Source organism: Calliphora vicina, chromosome 4 (assembly GCF_958450345.1).
Source record: "Calliphora vicina chromosome 4, idCalVici1.1, whole genome shotgun sequence".
NCBI lineage: Eukaryota > Metazoa > Arthropoda > Insecta > Diptera > Calliphoridae > Calliphora > Calliphora vicina.
Window position 1 is genome coordinate 115606558 of NC_088783.1, and position 26802 is coordinate 115633359.

Genomic DNA, 26802 nt, shown 5'->3' on the forward strand with positions numbered 1-26802 from the left:
AACCACTATATCATCAACATCATTCAAAACAACAGCAGCTACATTTAGCAGCTTCTCTCTAGAGTTTAACAAAAAAAAACATAAAAAACAAGTACATACATTTAGTTAACCCCTTGTTATTATTGTTTTTCAACAAAACTGAAATCTGAGCTCAATTAAACAAAAAACTGCTCATTCTAACCTTTTTTGTTGGGCGAGGTTATATAAAAAAAAATATATATAAGTATTTCACTGTAACACATACGAGGTTTTATTTTAGAATAATAATTTTTGCAGGTATCATACACTTTATACTCTATTTAGTATGTTTGCTATAATGCCGTGTTAGTTTTGTAGTAAAAGTAATTGGTAATAGAATGTCTAAAGTTTTTGTTGCCATTGTAGTTGTTAACAACAGCAGTTATTGGTTTTCTGAGGGATCGAAAACACACAAAAGCCAAATAGACAGCAACTTTTGTAAAACTGTCTAGAACTATTTGTAGTGGGGTTTTGTCTCAGTTCTTTGCTAAAGGAAGAGGTAAGGAATTTAAATAGAATATTTCATTATGACCAAATAAGCCCTGTAGAATGACTTAGTCAGGCATGTAGCATGACATGTCCCCTTAAGAAGAAGCAGTTTACTTATTCTTTCCATGAAATTTAATTATCTTTAAAATTCCTTTATTTTAAGCCTCTTCCTTACCTCATTAATTTCTCACATAAAAACGTCTCAATTTACCATATTTATTTAAATACTTTTTTCTTTACCTTAATATTTTATTAATTATTCTCTTTCTTTTTCAACTCTATTTGCAGGTATGTTTTTGCCACAACTTTATTAACCAATTATTATTTAAATTAAGTAAGTATCTGAATATTATTTATATTCTTCCAAGGCCTGTGATGAGTTGAGTAATTCAAGTGTTTTTTTTTATTCTCATACTCTTTGCAAGCTCCTGGTTATAAACTAGCAAAAAAAAGTGCCAAGCCATTCATTAATGTGTTAGAAAATCCCTAAGACGTGACTTGTTTTTACAACGAAAAATATAATACTTTGGCACAGAAAAAACAAGAACAATGCTTTTTTAAGTATTTAAGTTAAACAATGATTTTAAAAATTGAACAAAAATACTAAGAAAACAAGAGAAAATTTGAAAAGTCCACTAATTAGCTAATAAATAACATAAAATGGTTAAAATTAAATCTCCTTAAGCCCTTAAATGTTTATTTTCTCAAAAAGGTACTTTTTGTTTCAAAATTTGGCACAAAAAGTACTTTTTTGTAAAGTGAAAAATATCCCTTAGATTCCTTTCCTTGATCTCCGATTTGAAAAATATGAAAATTCAACAAAATTTACTTTTTTTAAAAAAGTACCAATTTTGGTACTTTTTCAAAAATTTTCCAAAATATCTTAAAACTTAATTTTTCATAATATTTAGTCCAAAAGATGTTAAAATTTCACAAAATGTACTTTTTTAAAAAAGTACCTTTTTGGTACTTTTTGCAAAAATTTACCAAAATTTTAAAAATGCGCCCAAATAATCACAAAAAGTATTTTTTCATAATAATTGATCTTAGAAATATGAAAATTCAACAAAAGTACTTTTTCAAAAAAGTACCATTTTGGTACTAATTTCAGATAACCTAGCAGTTTTGTACTTTCTACATAAAATTTGTAAAAAACATTCGAGAAATATCCAAATTTCACCTCAAATTGTTTAAAACTTCACAAAAATTTAAATTTTTTGAAAAAGAAAATCACTAACAAAAATGACAAAAAAATACAGTTTTTCAAAAAAGTACTTTTTCTACTACTTTTTTCCAAAAATGTCTACTATTTTCCAAAAATGTGCCCTAATAATCACAAAAAATATTTTTTCAGAATCCTTGATCTTAGAAATATGAAAATTCAACAAAAGTACTTTTTCGAAAAAGTACCATTTTGGTACTAATTTCAGATAACCTAGCAGTTTTGTACTTTTTACATAAAATTTGTAAAAAACATTAGAGAAATATCCAAATTTGAACTCGAATTGTTTAAAACTACACAAAAATTTAATTTTTTTAAGAAAAAAAAAATCACTAACAAAAATGACAAAAAAATACAGTTTTTCAAAAAAGTACTTTTTCTACTACTATTTTCAAAAAGTTTTAAAATTTCAGAAATAGTATTATATTGTTAAACAACATGATATTAGTTTTAAAAAAATCATAAAATTTTCAGATTTTCTTAAAAAGTAGTAAAAATAGTACTTTTTAAAAAAGTACTTTTTAGCAAAAAATTATTTAAAACAGTTTTTTGTAATCCTGAGATGAAATGTATAACAAAAATTAAAAAAAGTACTTTTTTGGAAAAAGTACTTTTTCTACTACTATTTTCAAAAAGTTTTAAAATTTCAGAAATATTATTATATTGTTAAACAGCATAATCTAGTTTTAAAAAAATCATAAAAATTTCAGAAATATTATTATATTGTTAAACAGCATAATACTAGTTTTAAAAAAATCATAAATAAATCATTTTGGAAAAAAGTACTTTTTCTACTACTATTTTCAAAAAGTTTTAAAATTTCAGAATTAGTATTATATTGTTAAACAGCATAATACTAGTTTTAAAAAATCATAAAAAATTTCGAGTTTTCTTAAAAAGTAGTAAAAATAGTACTTTTTAAAAAAGTACTTTTTAGCAAAAAATTATTTAAAACAGTTTTTTGTAATCCTGAGCTTCATTCTATAATAAATATGACAAAAAGTACTTTTTTGAAAAAAGTACTTTTTCTACTACTATTTTTAAAAAGTTTGAAAATTTCAAAAATAGTATTAAATTGTTAAAAAGCATGATATTAGTTTTAAAAAAATCATAAAAATTTCGATTTTCTTAAAAAGTAGTAAAAATAGTACTTTTTAAAAAAGTACTTTTTAGCAAAAAATTATTTAAAACAGGTTTTTGTAATCCTGATATAAAATCTTTAATAAATATAATAAAAAGTACCTTTTTTGAAAAAAGTACTTTTTCTACTACTATTTTCAAAAAGTTTTAAAACTTCGAAAATTTTATTATATTGTTAAAAAACATGATTTTATTATTAAAAAAATCATAAAAAATTTCGGCTTTTCTTAAAAAGTAGCAAAAATAGTACTATACAAAAAAGTACTTTTTAGCTAAAAATTATTTAAAACAGTTTTTTGTAATCCTGAAATTAAATCTATAATAAATATGACAAAAAGTACTTTTTTGTAAAAAAGTACTTTTTCTACTACTATTTTCAAAAAGTTTTAAAATTTCAGAATGAGTATTATATTGTTAAACAGCATAATACTAGTTTTAAAAAAATCATGAAAAATTTGGGATTTTCTTAAAAATTAGTAAAAATAGTACTATACAAAAAAGTACTTTTTAGTAAAAAATTATTTAAAACAGTTTTTTTGTAATCCTAAGATGAAATGTATAACAAAAATGAAAAAAAGTACTTTTTCTACTACTATTTTAAAAAAGTTTGAAAATTTCAGAAAGAGTATTATATTGTTAAACAACATGATATTAGTTTTAAAAAAATTATGAAAAATTTGGGATTTTCTTAAAAAGTACTAAAAATAGTACTTTTTAAAAAAGTACTTTTTAGCAAAAAACGATTTAAAACAGTTTTTTGTAATCCTAAGATTAAATCTATAATAAATATGATGAAAAGTACCTTTTTGTAAAAAAGTACTTTTTCTACTACTATTTTCAAAAAGTTTTAAAATTTCAGAATGAGTATTATATTGTTAAACAGCATAATACTAGTTTTAAAAAAATCATAAAAATTTCGGATTTTCTTAAAAAGTAGTAAAAATAGTACTTTTTAAAAAAGTACTTTTTAGCAAAACATTATTTAAAACAGTTTTTTGTAATCCTGAGATTAAATCTATAATAAATATGACAAAAAGTACTTTTTTGGAAAAAAGTACTTTTTCTACTACTATTTTAAAAAAGTTTTAAAATTTCAGAATGAGTATTATATTGTTAAACAGCATAATACTAGTTTTAAAAAATCCTAAAAAATTTCGAGTTTTCTTAAAAAGTAGTAAAAATAGTACTTTTTAAAAAAGTACTTTTTAGCAAAAAATTATTTAAAACGGGTTTTTGTAATCCTGAGATTAAATCTATAATAAATATGACAAAAAGTACTTTTTTGGAAAAAAGTACTTTTTCTACTACTATTTTTAAAATGTAACAAAACTTGTAAAATTTAGTAAATTACTTTATTTTATCAAGGTTTTTAACATATAAACTGTAAATATTTATGCATATGAGCCAATACAATGTATTCAAGGAAAATATGTCCGCTTTTGTGTAGATAATTTATTTGCTTTAAATGGGCACGCACAGTAATGGCTTTTTTTCTAATATCTTTTTTTTTTTTTTTGTCTACACACTTTTTCAACTAATTGCCAATTTATTAACTTGGAAAATTATGTATTTTGAGTTACATGTTTTGGTTTTGTGATGAGTTTTGTCTATTCAGTCAGGCATATTTATGTATGAAAGCACCAAAAAGGGCGTTAAAAACAAATTATTAATATTAACTCGATGCAATGTTATGGTATGAATTATTCAAAGACTTATAAAGAAAGGAATGTATTAAGCTGGAAATATTTTTCGTATTTGCAATAAGGAAATTTGGAATTTGGAGTAAACTTTGTTTAAATCATAAACTATTTAACCATTTAAGTTCAATTTTCTATGAGTATTGCTCTTTATCTGTAATTAATTAAACATTTTATATCAATTACCTCATATTTTTTTTTGTATATGGCTGACGTAATTTCCATTAAACGTGTGTATTGGCGGGAAACCAAAGTCAAAAGATTAGTACTGCTATTTTTTTGTTTGATGCCATAAATTAACAATTTATTTTAAGGCGCCCAGTTATCTTTAGAGAATATAAATTTGATTACTTTTCAAACTCAAATTTAAATACCATTTACAGCCATAAATATTAAATAGCAATATAAAGATCTCGGTTACTAATGCAACGTCAACAAGCTCGTAAAACAGAGTTTTAATGCAAAATAACTATGAATTTAGTCACACTAACTATAAGGTATATTACAAAATATAGGTCATATTTATTAATACTTAAACACTTACGTCATTTAGTTAAAAGGAAAATATAGAAAAATTATAATTTATTTTTAAAATTAGTAATTAAAACAACAAAATTTAAAAAAACAACTAACGTGACTAAAATTATTAACATTCAAGAAGATGTTTTTTTTATTGCCAATCAAACAAACCTTATAAAAATGTTTGAAAATATGTACTGACATTTTCAAAACAAAAGCCGGCAATTTCTTGAAATATTGATAGACAGGGTTGAAATTGATTGAAATGATTAATGCTGACACAGTAAACAGTATGTTTTGCCTTAATTAATTGATTTAAAGGAATTTTAAGGGTTTTTCCAGCTTTTAAAAAAATAGTAGTAGAAAAAGTACTTTTTTGAAAAAAGTATTTATTGTCATTTTTGTTATACATTAAATCTTAAGATTACAAAAAATGGATTTAAATAATTTTTTGCTAAAAAGTACTTTTTTAAAAAGTACTAATTTAGATACTTTTTGAAAAAACTTGAAATTTTTAATGATTTTTTTAAAAATAAATTGTGTGTTTTAATAATTTAGTTAAATTTTTGAGTTTTTAAAAACTTTCTGAAAATAGTAGTAGAAAAAGTACTTTTTTGAAAAAAGTATTTATTGTCATTTTTGTTATACATTAAATCAAGGGATTACAAAAAATGGTTTTAAATAATTTTTTGCTAAAAAGTACTTTTTTAAAAAGTACTAATTTCGCTACTTTTTGAAAAAACTTAAAATTTTTAATGATTTTTTTTTAATTAAATTATTTATTTTAAGAATTTATAAAAATTTTTGAGTTTTTAAAAACTTTTTGAAAATAGTAGTAGAAAAAGTACTTTTTTGAAAAAAGTAGTTTTTATAATTTTTGTATTACATTAAATCTAGGGATTACAAAAAATGGTTTTAAATAATTTTTTGCTAAAAAGTACTTTTTGAAAAAGTACTAATTTCGTTACTTTTTGAAAAAATCCAAAATTTTTAAGAAATTTTTTTTAACATAATTATTTGTTTTAATAATTTAATAAAATTTTTGGGTTTTTAAAAACTTTTTGAAAATAGTAGTAGAAAAAGTACTTTTTTGAAAAAAGTACTTTTTGTCATTTTTGTTATACATTAAATCTAGGGATTACAAAAAATGGTTTTAAATAATTTTTTGCTAAAAAGTACTTTTTTAAAAAGTACTAATTTCGCTACTTTTTGAAAAAATCCAAAATTATTACAGAATTTTTTAATATTAAATTATTTGTTTTAATAATTTATAAAAATTTTGGAGTTTTTTAAAACTTTTTGAAAATAGTAGTAGAAAAAGTACTTTTTTGAAAAAACTTGTTTTTGTAATTTTTGTTATACATTAAATCTAAGGATTACAAAAAATGGTTTTAAATAATTTTTTCATAAAAAGTACTTTTTTAAAAAGTACTAATTTTAAAACTTTATAGAAAAACCCAAAATTTTTAATGATTTTTTTTAAATTAAATTATTTATTTTAATAATTTAATAAAATTTTTGAGTTTTTAAAAACTTTTTGAAAATAGTAGTAGAAAAAGTACTTTTTTGAAAAAAGTAGTTTTTGTCATTTTTGTTATACATTAAATCTAGGGATTACAAAAAATGGTTTTAAATAATTTTTTGCTAAAAAGTACTTTTTTAAAAAGTACTAATTTTGCTACTTTTTGAAAAAATTCAAAATTTTTAAGGAATTTTTTTAAATTAAATTATTTGTTTTAATAATTTATTAAAATTTTTGAGTTTTTAAAAACTTTTTGAAAATAGTAGTAGAAAAAGTACTTTTTTGAAAAAAGTAGTTTTTATGATTTTTGTGTTACATTAAATCTGGGGATTACAAAAAATTGATTTAAATAATTTTTTGCTAAAAAGTACTTTTTTAAAAAGTACTAATTTCGGTACTTTTTGAAAAAATTTTAAATTTTTAATGATTTTTTTTAAAAATAAATTATTTGTTTTAATAATTTAATAAATTTTTTGAGTTTTAATAACTTTTTGAAAATAGTAGTAGAAAAAGTAGTTTTTTTCTTTTGCCTCTTTACTTATGTTTACAAATTTTATTATTCATAGCATTAAGTTGAATTTTTAGCTCATAAATTTCTGCTTTATTAGCAAACGTCAATATTAATAATTGTTTTGAATGACTAACTAACTGCACTCCCTTTGTGTATTCCCTTCATGAACTGTTTTATTTAAAAGTTTCTGTCTAATGTTGTTGATCATCATCATTATTATCTTTATAAATAGTGTCTCTTTAATGGAGTAAGACTGCACTTCAAACTGCCACAGTGTAGTTTATGTTTTAGACTGTCCCTGTGTCTGTACGTTCGTCCGTCCGTCTGTCTGTCTGTCTGTCTTGTGTCTATTTGCTACTTTTCATTCATGATTGATATATTGAGTGCACTTTTGTCATTTCTATTTCTCTTATTCGCCCTCTTGTTTATTGATTTTGTTGGTTGTTTGATCAACAGTTAGAACATATTGTTGCAATTGTTAACCTATAGCTGTTGGTCATTTGTGGTTGTTTTCAAAAATGTGATCAATTGTTTTCTGTTGATCGCTAACAAACTGATCGCTAAGGAGATCTTATAAGTGATTTTACTTGTATGACCTCGTATGAAACTCCCCTTATATTCGATCAAGAGAATGCGGGAGATGTTTCAGCTGCTGCTGATGATGTTTGCTGATGTTTAACCGAATACTTGTGTTCAATTTACATTAATGTAAGATTGTTGTAAAGACATGTTGTATTGTAAATGGTTGGCGTTTGCAATCTTTTACGATTAATCGAATTGTTTGTTTTGTTGGTTTTGTCGGTTTGTTATATTGGTTGCATGTCTGCAACTTTGGCACATTGACGCCTTAATGACGATCGCTTTTGTAGCTGTTTTTTGTGCTGTTTTTTTTCTGTGCTGTTGTTGTTGTCTCTGTAGTTATTCATTCAAAATACTTGTATTGCAGTCTTAATGAGCTTGTCTTGTTTAAGGTCTAATGCAAATTTTATTTTATTTTTTTTTTACACAATAAAATTGTATGAATTTTCTTCTGTTTTAACGTGTGTAAACTATATATTTTTAATGTTTATATATAAAGTTTTAAGTGTGTGTAATGACATCATCCCTGACAATTTGTGCTGTTGTCATTTGCCTCAAAGACATAACCATAAAATGATGCATTTCAATAAATATTCTTTTTGAAAATAAATTTAATATTTTCAATGTATCGTGTTTCAGTTTCTTTTTATAAAGTCAGCAGATTTTGTCTTAAATATATAAAAAACAAACCAAAAACAAAACATTTGCATTTTTGTCAAAAATTTAATGGCTCATATGGGGTGACCAATAAGAGGCCATTAAACTTTCACACAAAAAATTTATGGACGCTGTAAAAATTCATAATTTTCAGTCTCATTAATTGTAAAATACTTTTGGTTTCAAGATTTCCTAAATTTAATGCATTTGAAAAAAAGTAGTAGAAAAAGTACTTTTTTAAAAATTAAATTTTCTTTTAATTTTAGGCCAAAAATCGTTCTACTATTTATTGAATTATATTTTAAATAAAATTTTTTTGATTTTTATTAATTTAAAAAAAGTAGTAGAAAAAGTACTTTTTAAAAATTACAAAATTTTATTATTAAAGTAGCAAAAATGGCTACAAATACTAGAAATATACAAATTTTAAGATTTTGAGACACTTTAAAAAAAGTAGTAGAAAAAGTACTTTTTTAAAAAAAATTAAATTCTAAAAAATGAATAAAAATTTTATGAAAAAAACCATGCAGTGCTGTTTAATATTATATTTGCTATATTTTTTAATGATTTTTTTTAAATTAAATTATTTGTTTTAATAATTTAGCAAAATTTTTGAGTTTTAATAACTTTTTGAAAATAGTAGTAGAAAAAGTACTTTTTTGAAAAAAGTAGTTTTTGTAATTTTTGTTATAAATTAAATCTAGGGATTACAAAAAATGTATTTAAATAATTTTTTGCTAAAAAGTACTTTTTTAAAAAGTACTAATTTCGCTACTTTTTGAAAAAACTTAAAATTTTTAATGATTTTTTTTAATTAAATTATTTATTTTAAGAATTTATAAAAATTATTGAGTTTTTAAAAACTTTTTGAAAATAGTAGTAGAAAAAGTACTTTTTTGAAAAAAGTAATTTTTATAATTTCTGTGTTACAATAAATCTGGGGATTACAAAAAATTGCTTTAAATAATTTTTTGCTTAAAAGTACTTTTTTAAAAAGTACTAATTCCGCTACTTTTTGAAAAAACCTAAAATATTTAATGATTTTTTTAAAATTAATTAATTTATTTTAATAATTTAGCAACATTTTTGAGTTTTAATAACATTTTGAAAATAGTAGTAGAAAAAGTAGTTTTTTCTTTTAGTGTTTTAATATGAAACTCTTTTGTTATGTATAAACATTTTATACTAGAATCATATTAATGTGTTTAAGATTTTTTTTGGATTTCTGTTAATTTTTAAAAAAAAGTAGTGGAAAAAGTAGTTTTTACAAATGTTAGTATTTCACTATTAAAGTTTATAAAAATGTTAGAAACATTCAGCAAATAAAAATTTTACGAATTTAAGGCACTTTTAAAATAGTAGTAGAAAAAGTACTTTTTTATAAAAAGCTATTTTTAGTATTTTAAAGACATTTTTTAGCAAACGAAATAAAGAAAATGTTTTTTGGCATAAAGACCTTAATTTTTTAATAATTTTAAAATAGTAGTAGAAAAAGTACTTTTTGAAAAAGGTAGTATTTTATGAAAAAACAATCAGTTAATGCAGAAAATATTCGGCATTAAACAATTTCATGGTTTTGGAACATTTTGAAAAAAGTAGTAGAAAAAGTACTTTTTTATTAAAAGCTAATTTTAGAATTTTAAAGAAATTTTTTAGCAAAAGAAATAAAGAAAATGTTTTTTTGACATAAAAAATTAATTTTTTATCATTTTTCAGAAATTTTAAAATAGTAGTAGAAAAAGTATTTTTTGAAAAAGGTAGTATTTTATGAAAAAAGAATCAATGAATGCAGAAAATATTCGGCATGAAGAAATTTTATGATTTTGAACATTTTTAAAAAAGTAGTAGAAAAAGTACTTTTTTTATAAAAAGCTATTTTAGTATTTTAAAGATATTTTTTAGCAAAAGAAATAAAGAAAATGTTTTTTTGACATAAAAAATTAATTTTTTATAATTTTTTAGTAATTTTAAAATAGTAGTAGAAAAAGTACTTTTTGAAAAAGGTAGTATTTTATGAAAAAATAATGAAATAATGCAGAAAATATTCGGCATGAAAAAATTTTAGGATTTTTGGACCATTTTAAAAAAAGTACTTTTTGTAAAATTTTTTTTTTTAATTTTTGAAAAAATTTTAAATTTTTATATTCTTCAAATTATCACTTTAACACTTAATTAATTTTTAGTTTATTTTTCTTGTATCTTTTCAAAATTTTTTTTGTTTACATGACCTTAATTACTTACTGCTCATTAAATGTCAATATTTTCAAACAATTTTACTTGCATTTTTCATTTAAATATGAAGTTTTTTATCTCAAAATATTTAAAATAAACTTCTTTGTGGCATTAACAGCGAACTTTAAGTCTTTTTTGTTTAATCATGATCATCAACACGCTTCAAACATAATTGAAATTTAAATAAAGTTTAATCAATCATAAAGTATCTTTAGGAAGGCACAGTGTTACGTAACCCGTAAATAATTCACACAAAAATTGAATTACATCATGGGATTTTAATAAAGAAAAAATTCTGATATTAAGGATTTTTTTACTTTTACAGTGGGACTAGATAAAAAAAAACTCCCATGGCCCAATTTTTTTTTTTTTAAATTTGAGGAAACCTGTGAATTTTATTGTAACATTTTGTTCTAGTTGTTGTTGTTTTTATATTACATACTGTCTTTTTGTCTTATTTAAAAATTCCAAGATCAGCTGGAAATCTCATTAGATTCAATTGACACACACTGATTTACAAAATCCAGCAAAATGCAAATTTTCTTTTTATAGTTATTTATGTATGAGCAACTTGTCGTACATATGTTGCACAACTAATAATAAAAAGTAAGAAAAAACAATTGAACTTAATAGAAAATATTATATCAACAAAAAAAAAAATACAAACAGTAGACCAGGAAAACATTTTAAACCCTTAAAATAATTTAAAAAAAAACTCCAAAAGAAAAATTTTATTTCGTTTTAATCAGTTCCTTAAACAATTAAAATTGTTAAAAATTTTTTGTTATTAAAATAATTTTTTTATGTTTAGGGCCCACTGTATTATTATAGGAATTTTTGTGATGCCATACATGTACTTGAAATGTGGAAGACTTCAATACGCCAGAAAATGTTATACAAAATGTACTAGTTTTAGTTGAAAATAAAATTTATATTATTTTTTTTTTATAAATAACACAGGGCGACAAAATTGTTTTCTTCTTTCCGTATTCCCACTTTTGGGAAAACAATTTAGATGCAGGTCTTAATAAGGTCCTATATTAATAAATTACTTCTTTCCAATTGATTCTGCTTCATTTTTCATTAGAAAAATACAATTTTTTGGCAAAATTTCAAAAATGTAGTTTTGTAGTTTTACCATACAACATGAATTTGTTCAGAAATATATAAAATTTTTTAACAAAAAATAAGTTTAGAAAAGCTTTGAAAGATTTTAACGTAATAAAATCTTAATTTTGATATATATTAAGAAAATGTAGTTTTGTAGCATTAGTGTGGCCTTAGTAATTTAACTAAAATATTTAAGATTTTTGTTCTAAACATATTCCAAATTTATTTCCAACAAAAATCAATACTTTTCCAAAATAAATATAAAAATGTAGCTTTGTAGCTTTTGTGTTGCTTAAGAAATGTGGCTGAAATATAAACAATTTTTGCTCTAAAACTATTTCTCACATTTTCTTATCGAAAGTTTAAACCTATTCTAAAAAAATCTAGAAATGTATCTTTGTAGCTTCAGTGTTGCTTAAGAAATGTGGCTGAAATATAAACAATTTTTGCTCCAAAACTATTTCTCACATTTTCTTATCGAAAGTTTAAACTTTTTCCAAAAAAATCTGAAAATGTATCTTTGTAGCTTCAGTGTTGCTTAAGATATTTAACTACAATATATAAACTTTTTGCTCTAAAACTATTTCTAACATGTTCTTATCGAAAGTTTAAACTTTTCCCAAAAAAATCTAGAAATGTATCTTTGTAGCTTTAGTGTTGCTTAAGAAATGTAGCTAAAATATATACAATTTTTGGTGTAATATTATTTATATGATTATCTTATCGAAAGTTTAAAATTTTTCTAAAGAAAATCTAAAAATGTAGCTTTGTAGCTAGCTAGTTGTGGTTTTGTAGTTTATGTGTCTTACCAGAAATAAGCTTAAACATATTAGTTTTTACTCTAATCTTGTTTTAGAATTAATTTAGGCAAAAATCAATACTTTTGCTTTACTAAACAAGAAATGTTGCTTTGTAGCTTTAGTGTCGCTCTAGAAATATAGCTGAAATTTATACTATTTGAGCTACAAACATATACTAAACGTCTTTGAATCAAGTTTGTACGCTTTTTAATAAAAAATCTAAGTATGTAGCTTTGTAGTCATGTTGTAGTATGACTTTTGTAGTCTATATTTTGAGATTTCTGGAATGTTTACATTTTAGAATTCTTAGACGATAACATTGTAATTCTTTTCAAAAAAAAAAATTTTTTTTTTTTTTTGTATACATGTTGCTTTGTAGTTATGCTGTAGTATGACTTTTGTAGCCTATATTTTAAGGTTTCATTGAATTTTTATTACTTAAAATTCATACAAGAAAAAATCTGTGATTTTTCTCCAAAAATATTATAATGTAGTTTTGTAGTTGTGTTGTAGTATTACACTTGTAGCTTACATTTGAACGATTTATAGCCTTTTAGCTATTTAGTTATTTCAGAAGAAACAATTTTATAATATTTTGGTAAAATACCTAAATGTTGTTTTATGTTGCTTTGTAGCTATGTTGTAGTATTACACTTGTAGCTTACATTTTAAGGTTTTATAAACTTTTTATTATTTAAATATATTAACTAGTAAAAATATAAGTTTTTTTGGAAAAATATCAAAATGTAGTTTTGTAGCTGGTGTGAAGTAAATAATTTGTAGCTTAGATAAGCAAGTTTTGTAGCATAAAATCATTGAAATGGATACTATGCTACATAAAATGAAAAACCTGAGTTTTATTTAACCATTTTCTCACAATTTTAGAGAATGTAGTTTTGTGGTCTCATTGTAGCTTATGTATATAAGATGAAATTTTGCATTTTTGTGTGAAAATTGTATTATGAACAAGTTTGTGAGCATAATTATAAACTTTGCGAGTTATTTTAAAGCTTTTCTGGGAAATCTCACATATGTCGCTTTGTAGTGGTCTTGTAGTAAAGACATTTCCTAGAAGTTTCAACCAATTTTTTGTTGTTTTTGAGTATGGGATAATATATAAAAACTCTGACTTAAATAACTTTTTAAATATAAACCATTGCCTACATTTAGGCTTAACTTTAAATGATCATATTTTAAACTATTTTATTGGATCTGTCAAGTTTTTTTTTTATTCAAATTCTTTGCATTTTTAATTATTTATGTTTTTCTATTTTATTTTTCTTTACCTTATCTCATTAATTATTGTTAATTATACGCTGTGGCGTCCACTTGACTTTTTGTCTTTCATAAATAAAAACTTATTTGTTTAATGTTCAATTTCAAGTATATTTATGACTGCTAGTATTTATTGTAGTTTTTTTTATGATTTTTTCCATTTTACACATTGTAATGTAAAAAGTCTGTTTGTTAATTAACATTTTTGCGCTATAATTGTAATTATTTTTAAACAAATAAGTAATTAGGGGAAAAATATGCATAGAAACTTTGTAAGAAAAGGCTAAAAAGTTGTGAATTTTTATGATAAATACTTTTTGAAATCAAATATTTAAAATATATTCTAATAAATAAATAAACTGACAATAAAATTATGACAATTTCAAATCAGTTGGCGGCATACTAATATGCAAATTATATTTTATCTTTAAAATTTACTTAAAGGTCAAAATCATTAAACATATTTTTTTAAACAAAGAAAAAACGTGTAAGTCCTCTGTGCTAACTTAACCAAGAAAAAAAATGTTTTTAAATTTTTTATTATAAAATAAAAACTTTAGGCTAAAAATCAATTTTGCATAACCAAACAAAATTGTTTTTTTTTTCTAAACATTAAATAACTTTAGGACATGAAATTCATAAAGAAACTTACACCGTACAAAATCAAAGGAAACACCCACAGAAAAAGGGGGGAAACAAATCCTAGATTTTTGTTTTCATTTTGAATTTTAATATTTATAAATATTTGTGCCTGAATAATTGTTTTATTTAGCTGCTGTTTTTATGACCGACATTTGTAATTTATAAAAATTCATGTTTAACGTTGTCATAAACACACAAATTCATACATATTTCTACTCATGACTTTTCATATTTCATTTCATTTCAAAACTAAATATGAAATGAAACAAAAAAAAAAAAACTAATTTTGTTACGTTTTTGTTGGCACTGAGTGTGATTAACTAGATCTGTAATCTGTAAAGTGCCGCATATTAAATGCTGTTTAAAATAATTGTTTATAATTTATGTAGCGTGGTAAGAAATGCATAAATTTTCAGAAAAAAAAATTAAATAAAATTAAAGCATAAAATCTGAGAATAAAAATAGGAAAAATCAAAAAAAAAAAAATTTAGAAAAAGTAGTTTTGTAGCTCAAGTAGTATATGAAATTTTTCTTTCAATAAAATAATGTTTATTTTAACAAAATTTTAAACACATTTTAAGCAAGAAATTGGAGTTTGCAGCAATAATAGAAATAAAGTAGTTTTGTAGTTCCTCAGTAATTTACGAATTATACATTAAATGAACTAGAACTACAAGAAAAACCTGTGTTTAAAGAGCCTAATAAACTTTTAAATAAAGAAAATCTTAATTTCCGGTAAATGTAGTTTTGTGGTTTCACTGAAGTATCTGAAATATAAACCCTATTAATTAAAATAGATTTTAAACAGTTATACAAAATGTTTAAAGTAGAATCCTTGAATTTTATGTAATAATCCAAGAATGTAGTTTTGTGGTTACACTGTAGTTCGGCTAAAATAAATTAAAAACTAATTATTTCAAGGAAAAACTGGTTTTAAACAGCCAAATAAGCTTTTAAAACAAGAAAATCTTAATTTTCTCCAATAATTCAAAAATGTAGTTTTGTGGTTACACTGTAGTTCGTCAAAAATAAATTAAAAACTTATTATTTCAAGGAAAAACTGGTTTTAAATAGCCAAATAAGCTTTTAAAACAAGAAAATCTTAATTTTCTGTAATAATTCAAAAAATGTAGTTTTGTGGTTTCACTGTAATAGCTAAAATAGAAACCGTTTTTAATAGAAATATGTTTTAAACAGCTATATAAACATTTTTAAACTAGAAAACCTGAGTTTTCTGTAATAATCCAAAAATGTAGTTTTGTGGTTACACTGTAGTTCGGCTAAAATAAATTAAAAACTTATTATTTCAAGGAAAAACTGGTTTTAAACAGCCAAATAAGCTTTTGAAACAAGAAAATCTTAATTTTCTGTAATAATTCAAAAAATGTAGTTTTGTGGTTTCACTGTAGTAGCTGAAATATAAACCGTTTTTAATAGAAATATATTTTAAACAGCTATATAAACATTTTTAAACTAGAAAATCTGAGTTTTCTGTAATAATCCAAAAATGTAGTTTTGTGGTTGCACTATAGTTCGTCTAAAATAAATTAAAAACTAATTATTGCAAGTAAAACCAGGTTTTAAACAGCCAAATAAGCTTTTAAAACAAGAAAATCTCAATTTTCTGTAATAATTCAAAAAATGTAGTTTTGTGGTTTCACTGTAGTAGCTAGAATAGATACCGTTTTTAATAGAATTATGTTTTAAACAGCTATATAAACATTTTTAAACTAGTAAACCTGAATTTTCTGCAATAACCCAAAAATGTAGTTTTGTGGTTACACTGTAGTTCGTGTAAAATGCATTATAAACTAATTATTTCAAGTAAAATATGGTTTTAAACAGCTAAACAACCTTTTAAAATAAGAAAATCTAAATTTTCTGTAAAAAATAAAATAAATTAAATTTGCTCAAAGAATTAGCTGAAACATAATTTTTTATATTTTAAAAGTATTTTCAACAAAAATTATTATTTTTTTCTGGAAAAAATCTAAAAAAAAATTTTTGTAGCTTTAGTGTCGCTTAAGAAATAAAGCTGAAATATATAAGTATTTTGTTCCAAATTTACTATAAACATCTTTTTATAAAATTTTTGGTTATTTTACAAAAAATTTATAAATGTTGCTTTGTAGTTTTTATTTGTTTCTTTGTAGTTTGTGTGTTGTACAATAAATGTAGCTTCAATATGTTAATTTTTTTACTCTAAACATGTTTTAGGTTTTATTTTGCTTAAAATTAATACTTTTTCTTTAACAATTCAAAAATGTTGTTTTGTAGCTTTAGTGTCGCTATAGAAATATAGCACAAATATATATATTTTGTACTCTAAATATGTTATAAACGACTTTTTAATGAAAATTAATACTTTTTATTTAAAAAACTAAAAATGTAGTTTTGTAGTTATAATGTAGTATTACATTTGTAGCTTATATTTTGAGATTTTGTCACCATTTTACTATTTAAACTTCTTAAAAGAAAAAAACTGTACTTTTCCTGGAAAAAAATAACAAAATGTAGTTTTGTGGCCAAAAAGTAGCTTGTAGTACTGTTGTAGTATTACACTTGTAGCTTATATTTTAAGGTTTTATTGCGTTTTTCGTATTTAAGCATCTTTAGTAGTAAGAATTTTAACTTTTTTGGAAAAACAACAAAATGTAGTTTTGTAGCTAATGTGTTGTAGAGGACTTGTAGCTTAGATGTGAAAGTTGTGTAGCATAAAAGAAATTCCAGATGAGTTTAAACCAATTTTTTGCTATATTATGTGGTTTACATTTTCTGCAGTGTAATATTGGGAAATAGTTAATCATATTGAAGATAACAAAAGCCGGGATATTGTTGTTAATATTTGTTTGAATAATTTGAAGTCTAAACTAAAAGATCATTATTTAAATTAAACTGACAAGACACATTTTGTGTAGACAGGCCCAACTGTCAGACTCAAGCAGTTTAAATCAAGCAACAGTAAAAGCTTTTAAAACTGAATGTTAAAAAGATGTTAAAGGTTTTTTATGTTATTTTTATTGCAGAAGTAATTTATCTTAATGTTTCTATTTGAAACTTGTTGTTTAAAGTCTGTTTTATAAGATTTCACTGTTTTTTTTATTATTATTATTTTTGAATATCATATTTTTCTGCTGACATTTGCTTTCTGACACAAAAATATGACTAGTATTTATTAGGAACTTTGAAAAGCTTGAACAAATCTATTTTGCATAAAATTAAATACAAAAATTTGTTTTAAAAATCATAAACGATTGAGATGAAATGAAAATACATATTTAGAATATTAAAAGTCTTTTGTATAAAATCTATAAAAAAAAATCATAATTTTAATGTTTTTTTTTACATTTAACGATTCTCAGGCGTGTTTAATGGCAAAATCATAAAGAGTTTTTAAGTGTTTTTTAGATTTTTTTGTGGAACAAAGAATTTTTAATAAAACATCTTAAAATGAAACTGAAAACTACATAGTTTTGTATGAGAAAATGTTTCTATGTAAATTTGAGATTTTTTTGGGTTTGAAATGATATTACAACTAAGTTGTAATGTCTGTCTTTCAATTTGATTTTTTTTTAATTTTGTTTCCAAGATCTCAATACATTTTATATATATTTGCCACATAAACAACGCATGTCTTGTTTCTTCATTGCAGGCAAGCTTGTCTGTAATCAAAATCTTTAATTTCCGTTTTTAATATTTGGTTTTCGAAAAAAAAAACGAACACATATGTTCAAGAAAGACAAAAAATGTCACAGGCATTAGGTCACCATTTGGCAAAACATGCAAGCTTCATAAATTAACTATTAAAATTTAAATTTTAATAACAATAAAATTTAGAATTTATTATGTATAAAATTAGCAAAGATACAATGTAACACAATTAGTTTGGGCTTTTAGTCATAAACCACTTAAAAGTTTTGTGGCCTACACGCAGACACAGTATGAGGAGACACATAAAAAGTAACAAATAGCAAAATGTCCTCCTCATCAGGCTCCTGTTTCTCTTGGCTTCTTCAAAAGCCAAGTAGCTCTTCAGCAAGGCATCAACCTAGTAAAATATTTTTTAACATATCTCTACTCTTTACCTTTGGTACGTATTTGTAGCTACTTATGTGACGGTATTTAAACAATAAGACTTTGCAGAGCTTTAAACACAATGAGTTGTAGACTGTTGTTTAGGCTTGAACAACAAAATACTTGAAACGAATTAAATATTAAATAAAACAATAAAGAACATGGTATGAAAAAATAAAGAAATTAAACATAAATTAAACAGCAAATGCGGTCATGAACGACTCAATTTGTGTTGTGTTTAACGGGAAAATTATGAAAATTAATTTCACTGTAAGAAAATTGAATTTTAAAGAAAACTTTCAACCTAACCTCAAAGTTAATTTTTGAAATTTAAGGTTTTTTAACAAAATATTTAAAGCGTTACATTTCTCATTTTAATAGAAAGATTTCACTGTTCTAATTTTTTTGAAATTTGAATTATTAAAAAATTTATTCAACCTAACCTCAAAGTTAATTTTTGAAATTTAAGGTTTTTTAACCAAATTATTACTACTTTACATTCCTCATTTTAATAGAAACATTTCACTGTTCTCATTTTTCTCAAATTCGAATTATTAAAAAATTTATTCAACCTAACCTCAAAGTTAATTTTTGAAATTTAAGGCTTTTTAGCAAAATTTTTACGGGGATAAATTCATTATTTTAGCAGCAACAATTCACAGTTCTCATTTTTCTCAAATTCGAAGTATTAAAAACTTTTTCAACCTAACCTCAAAGTTAATTTTTGAAATTTAAGGTTTTTTAACAAAATATTTACAGCGTTACATTTCCTATTTTAACAGCAACAATTCACAGTTCTCATTTTTCTCAAATTCGACTAATTAAAAAATTTATTTAATCTAACCTAAAAGTTAATTTTTGAAATTTAATGTTTTTTAACAACATTTTTACGGGATTAGAATCGTTATTTTAGCAGCAACAATTGACAGTTTTTATTTTACCCAAATTCGAATTATTAAAAAATTTATTCAACCTAACCACAAAGTTAATTTTTTTAAATTTAAGGGTTTTTAACAAAATTTTTATACGTTGCATTTCTTATTTTATTAGCAACATTTCACAGTTAAATTTTATTTCTTTCTTCAGTTTTAATTTTCTTAAATTTATAGAATTCAAAAGTTTGATCAACCAACACCCCAAATTACAACAGTAGATCACAGTTTGAATTTTCTTCAAATCAAAATACTCCCTTTTATTCTTTCTTTTGCTTGCATACTCAATCGATATTCTCTTTGAAAAGGATATCTCTCTATCAGATTTTCTGTCATTGATTTGGACACATGTTTATATTTTCTATTAGCTATCTATTCTTGTTTTCTGCATTTCTTTCTTATCTCAGGAAATCTTTTCATTGATAAATTTGAATGTAGACTTGGAGGAGACAAGACAGATTTATAATACAACAACAACAATAGATTAGATAGAATAGAAGAAAACAAATGATCTCTATACAAATTATTTAACTAAATCAGATCTGTTGATTTAGCATTTTGCAGCAGTTAGATACAGAATTTTAGATGTTTGTTTTTTGTAGATCAAGTGTAGGCGTAATTGCAACAATAAACTAGAAAAGATTGCAACCAAAAACAACAAAAAAAAAAATAATGAAAAGACAAAGACGACCAGGCAGTCAGGCATTTCTTCAATCAAAAACTATTTAGATCAGCGGAGCAAGTGCAAAATAATTTACACGAAACTAAATCTAGCAGATGGCAACGTTCAGCAAAAAAAAAAACCAAAACTTTTTTAGTTTTTTTTAAAACAACAACAAAAAAATTGTCCTTGTTGTTGTGTTTTAGTCATAAATCTGTTAGAAAACCAAAAGTGCAGCACAAAACAAACTGTCAGTCTTGATTAAACTCAAAGCCAGAGCTGGCTATGTCCATTTTTATTTTAGAGGTGTGTTTAAATTTCAAATTGTTTTCATTAAATTGTTTTTTAAAAACAACAAAATTTATTAAAACTAATGAAATTTTGTTGTAATAATTTATAAAATTTATTTGAGGCTGTAATTAATTTGAGCTTTTTTGTAAAAAAAAAGTTCTTAATGATTTATGGTTTTTGTGACAAAATGCTTAAGTAAATGAAAGGATGTTGATTCAGCAAAGATTATTTTAAAGAATTTAAATGATAACACAAATTAATGAGACTTTTTTTTGTAACTAAGTTAATCTAGAAATTCTTTAAATTCTTTAGCTAGAAATGAATTTAGTTTAAATAAATAAATCATGTGAAACTGCAGAGGGGCCAGTATATACATAAGATTCTAACCTCAAATTTAATTTTTTTTAAATTAAGGGTTTTACAACAAAATGTTTACGCAGTTACATTTGTCATTTTCTAAAAAAAAGTTTACAGTTTTAATTTTCTACAAATTACAATTATATAAAATTTGTTTCAACCTAACCTAAAATTTATTTTTAGCAATTTGGGGATATATTGATAAAATAATATGGCGTTTTATTACCCATTGACGTAAGAGTAATTGACAGTTTGTAGTTCTGCAAAATTATGATTATTTACATTTTTTTTCAACCTAACCTCAAAGTTAATTTTAGCAATTTAAGGTTTTATTTAAAACTTAATATGGCCTTCGTTTACTCATTTAGTCAGGAACAATTTACAGTTTCTAGTTTTGTTAAATTTGGATTATTAAAAAAATTGTTCAACCTAACCTCAAAGTTGATTTTTGCAATTTCAGGTTATATTGAAAAATTTATATGGCAATTCATTACATATTTAGCTAGAAAGAATCTACAGTTCTTAATTTTAGAAAATTTGTATTAGTACAGATTTTTTTCAACTTAACCTCAAAGTTAACTTTTGCAGATTGAGTATATTTTAATTCATTTGCGCCCCAAAAACTCTTTGTTTGAATATTAAAATATCTAATTTTATATGCCTGGAAATTCCTCACTTTTTAACCAGTTTTTCTCCTTAATCCTGTAAACGATAAACGCTAACTTATCTCTTCACATAAATCGCTCATAACATCCTACGAAATAAATAAAAAAAAATATTTTTGATATAACAACTTTATAAGACAAACTCGTGACATAAATGTCATCATTACCAGTATTTTTACGGTGACTTAATATTGTCAATAAAAGCAACTACAAATACAACAAGTATCGGTTAAACCAAATGGATGGTAGAGAAAATACCACAACATAAGTAACAAAAAGAGATAAGGAGTGATATTAAAACGAAGCGGAGCACTAACAGTGTTTCCTCTTGAGAAAGACCTAGAAACTAGTTTTCTTCTATTACTTTAAGAATTAATGAAACCCTCACACTTTTGCCCCTTTCTTTATATTATATATTTCCCTGTTTTCCCCCTCTTTCCCGGGGAGTACCCTGTAAAATACAGTTTGTTACTCCAAATGTAATGATGTTGATGATAATGTTGTTATTGTTTTTATGTTGTTGTTGGTATTTACTTTATGACTTTATGTTATTGAGCTGTTTATTTAAGTGTTGGTGGTATTATTTTTATTTCATTTTTTTTGGTATTTTTATGTTCAACTAAGTGTTTACAAATTGTGGCATTGTGGCACACTTTATGGTAAAAATTAAATAAAGTAAAAAGCAACAAGAACAACAGCACAAACAAAAAAACAAAATAGAGTCTTACGATGGAGTATTTTTCTTTATAGTTACAGTAAGGGATCTTAATGTTAGTGTTTTGATAAAGCCTTTGTTGAATGGAATAGTATGGAAATTTGAATAATAATAATAAATTTTTTTAACCTAACCTCAAATTTAGTTTTTGTAATTTAAGGTTATATTGTAAAATTGATATGGCGTTATATTTCTCAATTTATTAGAGATCGTTGACAGTTTTAGTTTTTGCTAAATTCGAATAATTAAAAAATTTATTCAAACTAACCTCAAATTTAATTTTTGCAATTTAAGGTTTTATTCAAAACTTGGTATGGTGTTACATTTATAATTTTATTACAGATCATTGACAGTTTACATTTTTGCTAAATTCGAATTATTAAAAAATTTCTTCAACCTAACCTCAAATTTAATTTTTACAATTTAAGATTTTATTCAAAACTTGGTATGGTGTTATATTTACAATTTCATTACTGATCTTTGACAGTTTAAATTTTTGCTAAATTCGAATTATTAAAAAAAATTTTCAAACTAACTTCAAATTTATTTTATGCAATTTAAGGTTATATTGTAAAATTGATATGGCGTTATATTATCCATTTTATTACAGATCTTTGACAGTTTTAGTTTTTGCTAAATTCGAATTATTAAAAAATTTCTTCAACCTAACCTCAAATATAATTTTTGCAATTTAAGGTTTTTTCAAAACTTGGGATGGTGTTACATTTATAATTTTATTACAGATCATTGACAGTTTAAATTTTTGCTAAATTCGAATTATTAAAAAAATTCTTCAAACTAACCTCAAATTTAACTTTTAAAAAAAGTGATCGCCATTATGTATTTTAACTTTACACATTTATATTTTTTAAATTTTTTGTCACACTGTAATGTTGTCTTCCCTTTCCCTCTTCAGTTACATTTAATTTTAATGCTCTATTAAAATTAGAGCATTCTTATGCTTGTTTATGTATTTAAAGCAAAAGAAAAAAGAAAAAAACATAAAATTATGAAAAATCTACCACAAAAAAGAAAATAGTCTATAAAAGAAATCTTAACACTTAAGGACCTTACAGCAAAAAAAGGGGGCAAACTTTTAGCCGGCTGTTTTTTTCTGTTATGCCAGTGGTAAAGACAATCACGGCGTTTGTTGTTTCTTTGGTTATTTTTTTCTTCATCTTTTTGCCCAGAAAACTGCAAGTTTGCATTCGAAGCACGTTTTAGCAATTTCTCATAAAACAAACGACCATTATATCGCTTACAACATGCAACAAAAACAAGCAGCAGCAAAAAAAAAAGGAGAAAAAAAAAGAAAAGTACCAAAAGTATTGCCGTGTGAAATGTTTTCCTTTTTTGAATGGTAACATATGAGAGGGAGTAAATGGCAACCTCCTGAACAAGTCTCTGACAGCAACACGTACTTGGGGTGCTGAATCTAACACTACATTTTAACACTTTATTTTTTTTATTTTTGTAAGATTTTCTTTTGTTACAATTTGTAGAGCATTATTTTGTTTGAGTGTTTGTAAAATATTTCAGCATAGTCTAAGTTTGCCACTAAATAGAGCTTATTTTATATAAAATTTGTCTTTATAATAATGATGGTTACAATAACACTACCCTGAAATATGTCTTTCAAACTGTGGCGAAGAAAAAAAAAACAGTAGGAAAATGTTTATATATGATACTTTGAGACATCATTATGTCTTTATTGCCATCATGATGCTGACAAAGTGATAATTTCCGTTAAATTAGATTTATTTGAAAAGAAAAATAGAACAATTTTTAAATTTTATTGGAAACTAAAGTACCTAAAGGCAACATTTTAGGCCTGAAGTTTAAAATTATTTTTTTGTTATTTAGTCTCATTTCTAATTTAAAAATTTTAGTTTTTTAAAAAAAATTAAGGCGTTAAGTTTGTCGTAATTAAAGCAATAAATGACAGTATTCATTTTTGTAAAATTCCATTTATTAAAATTTTTTTCAACCTAACCTCAATTCCAATTTTTACAATTTATGGTTTTAAAGACATATTATGATGGCGTTATGTTTATCATGATCAAGGAAACTTACGACAGTTTTCAGTTTTAATAAACTGGAATTATTAAAAATTTTGTTTAACCTAACCTCAATTCCAATTTCAACAATTTATGGTTTCACAGCAAAATTTTAGTGGCATTATATTTCATACATTTATTTATACATCTGACAGTTTTAATTTTTGTAAAATTCATATTATTAAAACATTTTTTCAACCTAACCTCAATTCCAATTTTTACAATTTATGGATTTAAAGAAAAATTATGATGTCGTTGTGTTTATCAAGATTAAAGAAACTAACGGCAGTTTTTAGTTTCACTAAATTCATATTATTAAAAATTTTGTTCAACCTAACCTCAATTCCAATTTTTACAATTTATGCTTAAATTGTAAAATATTGATGGCATTATATTTCTTACATTCATATAAACATCTGACAGTTTTAATTTTTGTTAAATTCGTATTATTAAATAATTTGTTCAACCTAACCTCAATTATAATTTTTACAATTTATGGTTTTAAAGAAAAATTATGATGTCGTTGTGTTTATCAAGATTAAAGAAAATAATGACAGTTTTTAGTTTCACTAAATTCATATTATTAAAAAAAATTTTCAACCTAACCTCAATTCTAATTTTTACAATTTGTGGTTTTAAAAAGAAATTATGATGATGTTGTATTTATCAAGATTAAAGATACAAGTGACAGTTTTCAGTTTTGCTAAATTCATATTATAAAATTTGTTCAATCTAACCTCAATTCCAACTTTTACAATTTATGTTTTAATTGCAAAATATTGATGGCATTATATTTCTTAGATTCATATAAACATCTGACAGTTTAAATTTTTATCAAATTTGTTTTAATAAAATTTTTGTTCAACCTAACTTCAAATTTAATTTTAGAAATTAATGGCATTATAGAAAATTTTTAAGTGAATTATAATTATTATTTTCATCAGAATGTTTTCTTAGCCTAACATCTAATTTTGAAAGTTCTTTTTAAGTTATTTAAATTTATGCTTCAATATTTCAGCCTATGAACTAAAAAAAATACAAATTCCTTTGTCTGTTTTAAAAATATTCATAATTCACTATTATTACATTTTAATTCTTCTTGAATTACCTGACGAACTGGCTGACTGTGTTGTAAAGTAGTTTATTTTACCTTATTAACTTCCTATATGTCTTGTCTTTACACAAGCAACCATTCAGTCAGACACCAGGAAAATAAAAAAAATCAACCCCCTGCCACCTATTAACTTGACAAGTCAGCGAGTACAGGAGATTTCAAATGTCACGTTGTTAATATTTTTTACATGATTGGAGCAAAATTGTGAAGTTAGCAGGAGTTTTTTAGGATATTTTTTTTGGGGAAATTGTGAAAATATAGAGGAGTGTGTGACTTTGTTAAACAGTGTACATTTAAGTGTCATTACACCTAATTTTAGGGCCATTTATCAGCATTAGTGGGAGGTACAAATATAAGAGCATAAAGTACTAACAGCCAAATTGTTAAGATTCTAAGGAATATAAAAAAAGATGAAACAGTTAACTTATTCAGACAGGACAATTAATTTTGAGTGTAGATATTCTAGTTCCTCCAAAACTGCAAGTAAATAAAAATTTGGTTTTTAAGTGTTTTTAATAATAATGTATCTTTCCAAATTTATTTTCTTGTACTTTTCTTTCTGTTTTCTTAGGCGTTGTTACCAAGTTTAACTTAATTGTCTTTCAAAAAACACATAACATTTTATATGATTTGTTTAATTATATTGTGTACAGAAAATTAGTCACAGTAAATTAACTTAAATTATATTTAGATTGATATTTATGGCAAGACAGGGGAAAGTCCCTTAATTGTATTTTATTTTAAACACAAAATATCTTGATATTAATTTATTTTTTTTCATTTTCTCTTTGCAGGTATGTTAAACAAATAATTACAACATTTTAACAAATAAATTCTTAGGATTACTGTAAGTATTTTTGACTGAAACTAATTGAAGGTGAAAGCTTTTTTAGCCCTTACGATTTTCTAAAAGCTTTCGGGTAATATATACTGAATGAAGTATTTTAAAAGCTTCTCAGCTCAAAACTTTGCTGAAACACTGAAATAAATCAATTTAATAATAAAGCTTTTCAAAGCTTTTATAATTAAGAAGCAACTAAATTGAAGCTTAATCAAATAATGGAGCTTTTGCATTTAATCTAAAAGCTTTTAGGAAAAATGTTTTTAAAAAACTCCCAGAGCTTAGCTAATCGCTTTAAACGAAAGCTTTTTTTAACAAAATGTAAAACAGAACAAATTTAAAAGCTTCTCTAAAAGCTTTTAGATAATAAATACTGAATGAAGTGTTTTAAAAGCTTTTCTGCTGAAAAGTTTCCTAAAACATTTAAATAACTGAAATAAATCAATTGAAAAATAAAGCTTTTACAATCAAGCTGCCAATAAATTCATGCTTAATCAATTAAAACTGTTTTTTTATATAATCTAAAAGCTTTTAGGAAAAATGTTTTAAAAAAACTAGCAAAACTTAGCTAAATCGCTTAAAAAATTCAATTTTTATATTCAATGTTAAGGCTTTTCGAAGCTTTAACCGAAAGCTTTCAATACAATAAAGCTTTTGGGCAAAATATATGTAGAAAGTTTCC

General features: G+C 23.4%; 1 protein-coding gene across 12 annotated transcripts in view; it reads left to right on the forward strand.

Moving 5' to 3' along the window:
• trol (terribly reduced optic lobes) overlaps nt 1-26802 on the forward strand; it is a 239541-nt gene that overhangs the window by 33089 nt on the left and 179650 nt on the right. The gene's annotated exons all lie outside the window — the stretch shown is intronic.